Below are 13,488 nucleotides of genomic sequence, written 5' to 3'. Positions count from 1 at the left end.
CAAAGGCACGGTGTTTGCGTCGTTTGTGCCGTGATTTCCAGGTATCTTGTTGACGATTCGGTAAACTCGTCATACTTGTGCCTGGCCTGCCGAAACGCTACTTAAATTACAGTATTGTATGGTGCACAACTGTTAGAAGTGAATATTACAGCTGGTGCTCTGTTAATGTAATAGAGCTTCGTATTATCTGGGAGTCAGAGGGGAACAATCGGTACTAGTTTCCTTTGAAACTTCACGAAGGCGGGGTAGTAGGGGATCCATAAAGACGTACTTCAGCCCAGTTGCTATCTATCTACTTTGACGGGTGATTCCGTTCGGATCGGGGTATACGTCACGATTCAGCTCGTTAAAACAATTACGCGTCCAAGTTCGTGACCTCGGAAGTTCGAGCGTAGTCAAACGGGCGTGGTTTCACACTCCAAAACGAGGGACCAATCTGAGATCTTCTGCTTTGGCTTGCGGATTCCTCTTTGTCCATCGGCGAGGACCAACGCTCCTGGCGATCTTGCGAGTTTCGATCCCAAGTTGCGGCATATTTCGAAGTTGCGCATTGCGAGGGAAACCGTGTATCCCGCGATGACACTGTACATCGCGAAGCGCAGTTTCCAACTACTTGGGTCACGGTAGTTTGGATAGAGACTGCATCTTGCTCTGCCGGCGTTAATCAAATGACTGGAAAAGGACTCATATCGAGATTAAGGGGTTAGACCACCTTGGCTAGGTCAAGAACAGCTGCATCTTTGGGAATTTATTTCCGAGTAACAACATACAATTTTTACAAATTTAATTTGTATACTATTTTTTTCAAGTTTTCTTTAATAAATATATATTGCGCTCGAGAGTATATAGGCACCTATACCATCGCGTGTACGTTATTTCCGGCTAGGTTTCTGAAACAAAATTTTAACAATAGAATATTAAATAAAACTAAGTTGGGTATCGACCGACGTTCATTTTTTCCGATTGGTTGAAATATAACAAAATAGCTACATTTTGAAGCAAAAGCTCAGTTTCGTGTGCAAGAAAATGGACTTTTATTTGAGCATAAGTCAGGTAAAAATTAAAATATCAAAAAATTGGCCGCTGGCCGGTAGATAACTTAGTTTAATTTAATATTCTATTGTTAAATTTTTGTTTTAAACACCTGTTTATCAGAAACAACGTACACCGTCCAACCGTCCACAGCATGGTATACTCTCGACCGCCATGTATGTTTTTAAAGAAAACTTGAGAAAAAAATGTATATATTATTCAAAGATGTCTCCATCGTTATAGAAAAATTTTAATACAAAGTGTTTTTGTCACTTAGAAATACATTACGAAAGATGCGGCATTTCTTGGCCTCTCTAAGCTGGTCTAACCCCCAGCCGAAGAAAAACATAGATTGGTGTCTTGATTCTCAGATACATTCACTCAATAATTGTAAATCCAAAACTGACGATTGCACATTCCAAAACACAAAGTAATTAAATCAAAGCATTCTATACTATTTTTGCAGCGATAGAGAAGGCCGTAAATATTGTCCCTACGAACTCTTCGGGAAAAAATGACGCGCGCAACACAGAGAAGCATGGCACAGGCACCCCATACGCGGCATATGAATATTAATGAGGTCGCGAAAACCTGTTCATCGAAGGGCGAATTTCGCCATCACGAACCAGTTTGAAATTACTTGCATCCTATACAATCTTCGTGGAAATGGCCCCCTTTATCGCCCTTTCGATCACCCTTGTATGAGGAGCTTAACCCAGTAGTATAATTATTGAATCGAAAGCATCGACGTTTCACCAGTTACTAGATTAAGGATGCGAGCTCCGCGAGGAGAGACGGGGATGGAAATTTGTCGTAACTTCGCGTTAAAATGTGCCGGGAAAAATCGGTCGGCCATTTAATAACGTTCTTGCAGTCTCCAGCTGCAGGCAAAGAAGTCCCGTTTTGCGGGCATAAATCTGCATGATGACGCGGAATTTTTGCGGCAGTCGCGGGAAAAAGGGGGAGGAAGAGTGATAGAGGCTCCGCGTCGCCGAGTTCATTAGACTTCTCGTATCGCCTACCGCGGGACGTGTATGCCTGAAAGGGCCGCGAAACCCGCCTCAGACGTGATCGATAGCGGAACATTATTTGTCGTTATAGAAGACACTTCGACCTAACTGGCCTTCGTGGTAAGGAATTGATGATTCGTATTCCTGAAGCGAAGGCGATTAAACATCGTTATCTTTCCCTGATTACGTGCATTCCTGGTTGCATGTGGTACCCATGCGTCTTTCTTACCCGAAGGCAGTTGGAATTAACCTCGGTGCCTGGAGTGTTTAAGCACACTTTCTTCCACGTCGTTTGATGTATTACACCTTCCAAGCTGGAAGCCCCGACTCGTTTTCTGAACCTGTTTGCAGTGACCATCCTGGCAAACACGTATTCGTTCTGAGGTTTTCGCAAGGTTTTCCTCGAGCCTGGGACTTATAAGACGCGATCTCTGTCGATAGGTGATTAATCTTCCAAGCAATTCGTCGTCAGATATCCGGACAATGACTATCGACGGCTCTAGCAATTTCTTCCGGGCGAGCTCTCCCACCCTCTTCCGACTGGCCACTGAAATATTATCAGCATTAAGGAAGGAGATGGGAGTGCCCTCGATCGCCATAAGCCCGATGAAACATGACTGATGAACCCATACCCTTTATCGTCAGCTCGTTTTTAGTTTTCCCTGAATTTTGGAAGCTTCATGGTAGTCCCGACATTTTATTTATTGAGATCGTACGTGGACAGGGGCCATTTTTCTTTTGATGAAGATCGTTTCTTTCCTTCTTTAGAGTAAATAAGATAAATCGTTTTGTTGTTGAGGGAATACTATTATTACTATTGTCGCTGCACAGCATGGTGTAGCTGCCTTAAGGGGGAATCCTATTTTATGGGCTAAAAACGTAGTAAAATTTAAGATTTTTTTTTAACAACTAGCATTTCGATTCATCTGAAATTTCGACTATGTTTTTATTCATCCTTGAAGAAGCTGCAGTTTTTTTAATTCATTGCAAAACTCGTTGCCCGCTGGTGTGCGTGATAATTACCTTCCAGGTAATCTGAAACAGAAAAATGAAACGGAGATTTACTTTGTACATATGTAGCTGCAATTTGATGAACCAGGATACCTCTAAGTTCTATACTTATTTTGTTAAAAAATTAAAGGTTCAGACCTTTCAGTTTGAAAACTCTCCACACCGCTCAATAAATTTTCTTGTTTTTTGCGGGTTCATCAATTTCAAGCGACTTCAGTCGATCATGCATAACTACTATATTTATGGTTAGAAATAAATGAAAAAAATCCTGTAGCTTCTTCGAAGATGCATTAAAACATGGTCCAAATTTCAGACGAATCGAAGCGCTGGATTTTTAAAAAAAAATTCCAAATTTTACAATGTTTTTAGCCCAAAGAATAGGATTCCCCCTTAACAGGCCTAACAGGCCCAAGTGAGCAGTTCTCATTATATTGAAAAAGATTCAGATAGCGATGAATTGCAGTGTTAAAGAGATATTTGTTCAGTATTTTATTTTCTTGTTAAATATTTTTGTTTATAAAAGTATGAGTGCAATAAATTACGCGCAGTCTAAAAAGTTTCTCAAAATATCCATGCATTTCTACATTTGGAGATATGGGCCTGTGAGGCCCAACGTGTGCAATGTAATTTTAATCTAGGTGTGCACTGAAGGGTTAAATGTATTAGGTGACAATCACAAGATAAAACGTGGAAACATTTCTTGAAAATAATACGTCTTGTACATAGGTAGAAACCTGAGGTATTAGCACCTTCTATCGCGAAAGCCTTAATTGCCTGGTTCTTAAATTCTGAATAGCTACATCTGTTGGCTTCGTGAATTCAATGTTGCACCACAAGTCCCACACGAGAGCACTTATCAGCGGACTCGTTCATTGTTACCTATCAGTAATTAATTCATGCTAATTATTTCGCATAATTAGGTTGCGTCACGTTCCACTGTGAATATAGAGCAGCGAAATCGACGGGACAACAGAAACTGTCGCAACTTGTCGCGTCATCGGTTACATTACCGTTAATAATAATTAGAGCCACGTTTCCTTGCCGACTGAATAGTTGAGAGGCGAAGGTGTTCATCGAAAGTCGCTGCTAGGAAATGGGTTTATATCGGTTTAAATGGTCGAATGGTAATTTATCGTGGTGCTTAATTAACCTACGGACACTAATGGGCTCGGGGCGGAGCGTTTAATCCGAGGGGCCGTGTACGCAACGGGCATGAAGAAAGCCCAAGTAATGTCGGCTACGTAATTAAGCTCGAAGTCATCGTACTAACTTTACGTCCGACATTTACGCCGTTGAAGGATGTATAGGTACGTTCCTTACAGTGTTTCGTCATTTTTCAATTTCCCTTGAAAAATGCTTCACCCGTGAATCCCGTGCAAATAGTCATTCCAGAGTTTTGTAGTGAAAAGAAATTCAATTAACTTCCGCAGATTACTCAAGGATTATCCCCACCTTACTTTTAAGTACCTTTCCAAGATTAAGACACCTACATCTACAAAATACAGAATTTCCTCACTGAAAAGCTTTATTCCTCCCATGCAGCATTATTTTACCAGAAAAAGTCTCCCCTTCGAATCTTCCAACCCCAAGTTACTCATCTTCTATAAAGGTAGCTCTACCTATACGCGACTGGACGCAACGTCAAGAATTTTAAAGTCGATTTTCTCGAAAACGAAGAGCAATATCAAAAAATTTTATTCCTTTTTCTCGACTTATTTATTTGTTACGAGTAAAAAAGAAAGAGTAACATTTTTTGATATCGCGCTTCATTTTCGAGAAAATCAACTTTAAAATTCTTGACTCTATCTTAACGCACTGAATCTTCTAAATTATTCAGTACCATAAGCAGCAATTAAGTTATTCAAACCAGGCGAGTCTCGAATTATTTAGCGAGCATATTACGCGAAGCTTTGCGCTTGGAGAGATGCTCGTGGCGCGGCTCCCACCGCGTCCCTTAAAGACAACACAGCCGAGCGAGAATCGTAGCAGTTTCACAATAAACTCGACGACGGTTTGTCCGCGTCTGTTGCATTATTCGCGACGCGAAACGCAACGCGAATACGAAAGGGACGAGGTGGGCAGATTGAAAGTTCATACTCGGATGTCGGATTGAAACATTAATCTTCTCACTCCGCCGTGACGCGTGCGTTTCCTTCTTCGCGTGCCGGTGATTCCAGCAAAAATTGCATCTAAATAATGCACCTCCCTCTCGCGTGAAATTCATACGCCCTCAGAGGGCGGTGAGGAGCATGTAGCTGACATATGGATGAAAAAGCAGGTCGGATTGTTATTCCCTGGGCAAGAGGAACGACAAAAGGTGGCGAATGGTGTTTTCAATATTTTATCGGTTCCCTTGAATTGGCAGCTTCTTGCGTCGAGTCCCGACGATGGGTCGATGATCTCCAGGAGGAACTTTCAGAAAATTGACGTCGACCCTATGATTTCTCTTGCAACAATACTTATTTAATCATTGCAGAGGTACAGTGCCGGATAAAAGTATTAGGACGCTACTTAACACAATAACTTTTTTAAAATTGGTCCAAACGACTTGAATTTTTTTGAGAAGCTAGAAGGATTAATTTGCTAGGGGGCGTGTTTCGTCGTTTTGAAAAAAATTGCAATTGGTCGGAATAGTGAAGAAAATAGTGAAGGTCGCTTTTTCAACTTTTTCACCTGGGCCTGTAATGAAAATTTAAAAACCCCGTTTGTAGATTTAAGTGACTTGTATAAATGCTGAAAATCATGTATATAACTTCAACATGTATAGCTACATATACAATAACTTACTTAAATCGACAAACTTGATTTTTAAATTTTCATTACAAGCTCGGATAAAAAAGTTGAAATGCGACCTTCACTATTTTCTTCGCTATTCCGACCAATTGCAATTTCTTTTTCAAACCGACGAAACACGTTACCTAAATAGTAAACCGATCTTCCTAGCTTCTCAAAAAAATTAAAGTCGTTTGGACCAATTTTAAAAAAGTTATTCTGTTTTAAAGGGTGCCCCAAGACTTTTTCCAGGTCCATATTTTCCAGAGTTTGTTTAAACCTAATCCCTGCATCTGTAAGTCTCCTCGATCCTAATTCACTTCGAATCCGAATTCCAACTCCCTCAATTTGTTGCACAGTGGAAAGTAGCCTACATTGATAACTTTTATTACCTCATTTTTTAAACCTACTAATTTATGCACAAGCATGCCATCACGCGTCACTCTTTGATAGTTCCATGTTCCTTTCGGTTACTTGTCATTTCGCCTCCCCAATCTTCTCCAACGCGGACAAGCTAGTAAAACCCTGTACGTTAAAAACTCGTGAACTCTCCACTGTCCTTTGAGCTTCCGAGCTCGACGCGTCGCCCGCGTCGCGGGATTCGCAGTGAAATTAAGTTTTGTAGGTCGATCGATCGTCCTGGAAGAGGGACGACATTCTGCCGGATGCTCTTGGCCCATTTCGCGCGCATTTGTTCCGCGAGGTCCCGGGCTCGGCTCTCCCCGAATTGCGTTCTAAATAATGCATCATTCGTCGGAACGTTTTGGTGGACGTGAAATGTGGCGGGCATAAAAGTGATGTAAGAGCTGTGGGGGGGGGAGGGCTGGTTCGATCGGCGGCCGAAGGACACCGCGGGGGATGAAACTCTCACGGTAGAAGGAAAAGGGAAATATGAGACGCGAGGGCCTCGTCCAGCGACCGACAAATTTAGTTGCCAGCAGCAACTGATGCGAAACGATGACCATGATCGCTGCACTTGTCGCGCGAACTCAGTGCATCGTAATTCTTCCATTCCTAGGGGTAGTCACCTTTTTCGTTTTGTCGTACGTGTCGAATAAGTCTTGGACGTATTCTTCATGCGCGGCTCTCCTGCTTTATATTTCAGACCGCGTATTCCGGGCTACGGGAGAGAAGGTGATGTGTTTTGTGATGAATGTGTTGGCTCAGGTCGCAGAATCTTTGGAATAATTGGGGGATTGGATGGCTGAATGACGTTGGCAATAATTTATCTTTTTAAAGGGAAGCATTTTCAAGAGATAAGCTGCTGATTATGTGAAGCACTGAAAGTATGGGAACTATGTTTAGTCTGGGTTAATTTGTTTTGTTTCTAGCACTTGGTACACTTCTCAAAATTATGCCAGTTACTTTGAGTGTCGTATGAACATTAATCTATCAATCGGGGTCGGATTAAGACCTTTAGCGGCCCTAGGCCCTTACAAGTTTTTGAGGTCCCCTTATAGGGTGATCACTTCAACGCAATTTATGATTTCTTAACCCTTTGACTACAAAAGGTCTGGGTTTCACAAGTCTATCAATATATACGAAAGCAAAACTGAATGTTTTTAATTTATTTGCAATTATTTATTTTTTTAACCCCTAAGAATAAAGTCAAATCTCCGGGAACCGTTTTGGTCAGTGGACAACCAGTCGCAGCGACTGATATGCGAATATCGCGGCTTCTGTATTGATGGTTCTCTCCGAGAGCGCGCCGCAGACAAAAGGTTAAGCATTTCTGATACAATTTGACTAAAAAGTGTTTCTAACAAAAGTTAGATTTTAAAATTCAGAAAATTTGTATGGTGTCGCCCTTCCTCCCGATGCCCCAAGCACCTGCTTACTTTGCTTATTGGTTAATCCAGCACCGCAATCAATGCTTTCCTTTTGAATCGCGCTTCTTCCCATTGTCAGTTACACGCCAAGGAACTTCTCATTCAATTTTCTTTCACGCCATACCCAAGAATATGTTTCCGCTAAATACTTAGGGGTAATTACTAAAGTTACCCTACTGCTGGCGAGCAACATTAATTTCCTCGACAGGATGGTCATTTCCCAGACCCAAGAACGATTATTCCGAGGAGTTTACTATCGCATTGACCGTGTGTGCACTTTCCCCCTGCCCAACTAATTCTTTATTCCCTCGGCAAACAAGAATTACAAGCAATCAATTTACCTTGCGCGCAGCATAAAAGTTTCATGCAGAAAGTTCCCTTAACGCAGAGAGCCAGTGCGAGTTAAGGGGGATCGAATGTAAATCTGAGAATTACGCTATCCTTTAATAGGGCCGCGACGTGATAAGATTCCGCGCATCCTCGGCTCGCGGCCGCGTCTTTTGTTCCATAAACCCACCGTTTATTTCCACCCATCTGTCTTCTATTGTTCTTCCGACCTCTTCAATTATGACAGTGATTTAAGAGGCTATGCTACTTGGCCGTAAAGTTAGAACAAGCAGAACCATCTATCCTGATGCGATGGCTGGCCATAAATCTCCTAAGATGACGTGGGGCTTCCTCCGCTTTGCTCGTTGACATCCACCCGCAGCCCTTCTCGTCGATACCCCGATATTTTCGTACTACACGTATCGACACGCGATATTCATGGACGGAGGGCGAGTATTTCAAGGACCAGCGGCCGATATCGATAGGTCTATCGGATATTCCCGCACGTCTCGATGGCGAATCCGATTTTACGCCCACGGTCACCCGGCTCGATCATTTATTTAAACAATTTTCGCCGGCCACGATTCGATATCCATTTTCTCTCTGATATCGCTGGTGAAATATGCACCGAAACGGGGAGGATTAGCGTCGATTCGCTCGCGAGCTTCTCCGGCTTTCCACGCTGCACCCTTTCTCCCCGAATACTGTTACGGTATCCTGCGATACGACGTTGAATGCATTTCAAATTCATACCAGCGCGGGTGAACTTGAATGGCATAGGGTTGAAGGCTAATTTACGCGAGGCTGAATGTGGAACGTAGGAGTTAAATTTGATTCATTACGCCACCGATCATGCCGCATTACGAATCGAATTAGTTTTGAAACGACCTTCGATCCTCCATCAGCAAATATGTAGATTCTACGTGTAGCTCTGCGCAGCTTCTACATCGTAGAAGGTATTTCGCTGGAAGTTGCAAGGAGGAAGAAGCGAAGAGAGATATAAATATCCTGATAATTATTCAAAGCTGAAAGGGGCGCAGGGAAGAAGGAAATGTTTCAAATGGTTCAATCTTCGAATGACTCGAAAAAAAGAGAGCGAGGTAGTTTTAAAGAGTTGTCCCTTTCGCTGGCAGCTTGCAGAGGATACTTAAGAGTACTCGAATCTTCTTTAATAATTAATTAATTACTTCCATCGCAGACCACGGGAGATTGAAGTCTGGATGTGAAGTGAAATTAATTATGAAATTCGCCAGCCCGAGCAGGAAACGAGATATCTAATTTCTTGCTCCACACAGAAGGAGTTTCGAACGATTCATCGATTCTGTTGTTATTACAGCTGACAGCGGTGTCGCGTTTCTATGAGAAAACTGTGCTAGTAGAATCTATGGAATAGTCATGATCCTGCTAGAATTTTAAACACAATCCTGATGTTCATTGCTGGATTTCATTTAAATGTCTTAGGCAGAAACGATCGATGAATGATGTCATAGAATGCAGTTGCGAAAGGCTACATTGTCTGTGTCTAATCAATTATTTATGCGAACGTAACACTGGTTGTACAGAGTGACGTCGCTCCCTCGCAATCCTGTTAGTCTTCTCGTTAATGAGTGGAATAAGAATCGTCTCGATTTTTTATTGATGAATAATAGGAAAAGAGCGTTATGCAACAGCATTAATAGAAACCTGTTATCTAATTTTAATTAAAAAATATATGCATCTAATTTGAAGTAACTTCCTTCAATCATCTAAATTCTCAGATTCTTTCATTCCTCAGAATCTAAAGTGTCCTTCACCGTGTGTATAATTAAATATTCTACCAATATATATTATTTTTAATTTGTGTCCTTTTTAAAATAATAAGGAAACAGTTTCTTCCAAAGATCTGTTCCGAACAATCCTATCAAAATTAAATCGGTCCTATTTCACACACCTCCAGATGTCTTCTTCGATCTGCAATCTGTCGTCACTTTTGCTTCTTGTGTTTCCACGATCGCAGGACGTTCCACCGTGATCGCGAGAAATTCGTTCAGATAATTCCGTTCCATGCCCGTTCATGCATCAAACGTACGAAACTTTTCCACGATTACACGCCAAAGTACCGTCGGAGATTGGCAAACAGTGGAGTTTCGCCCCGGATGTCCAGTCGATCCCAGCCCCGGCCGTCTCGACCCGTTCGATTTCCGAGTTCCTTCGAACCGAATCCCGAAACTTTTCTCCCCTACCTTGGGGATCAACGATGGGAACCGCTTCCTTCCTCCTCCGAAGATTACGTTTAATCAGAATTAAGGATGTACTTGGTGGGGCATCGATAGCCCGAACGGTCGATGATCTTCGTCTCATTTACCCGATTCGAGGTAGTTTAATCCGGAGAAGGACTTCTCCAACGACTTCCGTCCTGCTGCAGTTAAAGTCCTAACCGGTCGATATCAGCTCCCGTGAGAAGCGCAGTTTTTCCCTCAGTGAAAGCTACATTCCATCTTGTTGTTGATTTTTATCGCGAGGAAGCCGCGATATTATTCGGCATTATTCCGCAGGTGAGACGAACCCGGTGAAATGCAGGTGGAACGATTGGAAAAGCGTGACAGAAGGATCGAAGGATCTTGTCAGATTTTGTGCAACATACAGCAGTTTCCAGGCGAAGATTGGAGTTTGCAAAGTGTAGTGTTTCTGGCATGCTAGAAGATTCCGTGTACAGGAATTTCAAATTTCACGAAGAATTTCTAGCAAGTTTCTTTATCCTTCGCGATGAGAAACAAGTCGATGCACTGTTCTCAAACTGTCTAAGAAACGATGTCTACGGAAAATGTATACTTCAATGTTTCCAGCAAATTATTAGCACGCGATGACTGACGGCAGTGTAGAACGATGGAAATAGAATATTTCTTCGTCTCGTTCGATAAGGAACTTAAAAGCTACAAAAATAACTTCCCCTTTGCTAACGTTACTCGTACACTTTCTCGAACAACATTCCTCTTCGTTAGAAAAGACTCTGCCCCCCAAAAGAAGTTGCCACCTTTTTTGGGGGAATATAGTATTTTCCTGGAATCTTGAAAAAATATACTATTTTCAGGGATAAAAAGTACAGATTTATTTTTTTATTTTACACATTTTTCCAAGTATATTTTTTGTTAGTTTGATAGTTTGTTTGTTAGTTCACCAAGGAATTATTTTGTATAACTATAAACCTCCCGGCATTCTATGTTCAAATTAATATAAATTAATAGTTCATTTTTGTATTAATTTAATTCTAACTTCATTTCTTTCTTCTCGCCATTGAATATTCATATAAGAAAAACTTGTCGGCTAACCTAAGCTGGCCATGCATACTGTCGCGTGACGTTGATAGCAAAGGGTGCGTTCTGAGCACTGAGACTGGCTGCAGTTCGGTTAGTTTAGATATGTTGATAATTAAATTTTTTTTTAAATTAAGCATGAAGTGAAAATATAGTATTCTGCGTACTATATTTTGTTTCAACAGTATATAGTACAGTTTATCAAAATATAGTACGGGTGGCAACCCCAACTGCAGGCAATCCTTCGTTAACCCCTCCTCGAGTTTGGCGCATTCTACCCCCTCCACGGCCGAAAAGTGGAAGAAAACGAGCGTTCCGGGCGGCGTGATTTTTGCTCGAAGCAGAAAAGAAGAAGAATAACGACTGGAGTGGCCGGAAGCAGCGTTTTATTGTACACAGGTTGAATTTTCCTGCCGCGATCCCGGTAACTTACGATTCCTAGGCTGCGCGCCCGATGAATTCCGTCCGACGAATTCCCCGTAGGTGGGCTGGTATTTATGGTATCCGCAATTCGAAAACCGTATGGAAGGAAGCAATTCGTTCGGCCGTTGGCCGATACAATACAACGGGCTCGCCGGTAATGAAACAGGGAATCGTTTTGTACGCGCAGCATGCAAGCCGCATAGCTGCTGCAGCCGCAGCTACTGCGTTTCGATCGTTGCAGTTTTCCCATCGCAGTCTGTATCGCGATGCAGCCGTTTACCCGTCGGAACTAAGGGCTCGGGTTCCATTACGGCCGATACAGGGCCCTGACATCATTATCAGCTAATTGCATTCCTCCAACGACTGCAATGTTGCGGCTTCTGGACGTCCCTCTATTACACGCGCCGAACTTAATACCCGTGCGATGCATGTCGGTTATGGGATTAATTGAGCATGGGTGGGTTATTTACTCTGGGGTGGTTGAAGGAATTTTTGTAGTGTTCCGAGCTTTTTTGGTGACGCGGTGTGCGCGAGGGAGAAATTGAATTAGCCGTGATTGATAGGTTGTTTTAAGAGGTTGAATGTTACAAGGTGATGACACCATGAGGTGGACACCGATTTTGATGAGCCTTGGCATGCTGGATCTATGTCGAAAATAAGTAAATGGGTGTCCGAGCGTTTCTGCCAATGGGCCTTAGTAATTGGGATATTTACATGGAAATTATTAAAAATTTCATAGTGGTCGTAGGGTTTTAGGGGGTAAAAATCCCACACTACCCTAGCGTCCGCGGGAGATTACCTTTTGGAGACGTCGGGGTGCCTTTTAAAGATGTCTCCGCGTTAAAAAAACTTTATAAATTTATTTTTATAAATTTTTTTTTTAACTTGGGGAAATCTTCAAAAGGCACCCCGACTTCTTCAGAGGGGAATCCCCCGGGGGCGATTTTTACCCATTAAAATCTCAAGGCCACTATGAAATTTTTAATAATTTCCATGTAAATATCTCCATTATTAAGGCCCATTGGCAGAAACGCTCGGACACCCATTTACTTATTTTCGACATAGATCCAGCATGCCAAGGCTCATCAAAATCGGTGTCCACCTCATGGTGTCCTCACCTTGTAACTCTGCCAACCGGTTTCTTCGAATATTAGCGGAATTGATTAATTACTTCAGAATTGATCTTTACGCGCCAAAGGATATTTCACAATGCTGTTCACTTGGCGTACATAAATTCAGCATGTTTGCTTATAAAGAGCAAGATTAAATATGACTTGGAACCAGTTTTCGTCGTTTCTCTTTTATTATTTCTAAAATGCCATTTAAAGTAAAGGATGAATAAGCGAAACTTGTTATGAAAATAGCACGAAAAGTATGGACGAAGTATGCAGAACCTGTTCTCGCCGTGGAAAAGCAACGCACACGATGGCCTTTGCGCGAAAGCCGAAGACCTTCTCGCCCCATGATCGCTCGACCTGCAATCTTCCCAATAGGAGAGAAAGAATCTCCTCGCATTCTCTCCACACTTTGTGGAATTAAACTGTAAACCGTCGCGGTTCCACCTGTTGAAGTAGAGAGTGCCTGCAGGTAATTTATCTTGGGGCGAAAGAGTCTTGCAGCAACGAACTTTGGTGTTACAACAAAGTTTCATGGGGAGAAAGAAGTATCCTCCTTTCGGAAAAACGGATCTGACGGTCATTACGACACCTTCGAACAAATGAATATTGATACGGCACGAGTGCTTCGTAGGAAATTGCTGGTTCCATCTACAAACTTCAACTTTGATTAATG

This window comes from Andrena cerasifolii, chromosome 11 (assembly GCF_050908995.1).
Source record: "Andrena cerasifolii isolate SP2316 chromosome 11, iyAndCera1_principal, whole genome shotgun sequence".
Lineage (NCBI taxonomy): Eukaryota > Metazoa > Arthropoda > Insecta > Hymenoptera > Andrenidae > Andrena > Andrena cerasifolii.
Note: the sequence above shows the minus strand (reverse complement) of the source record.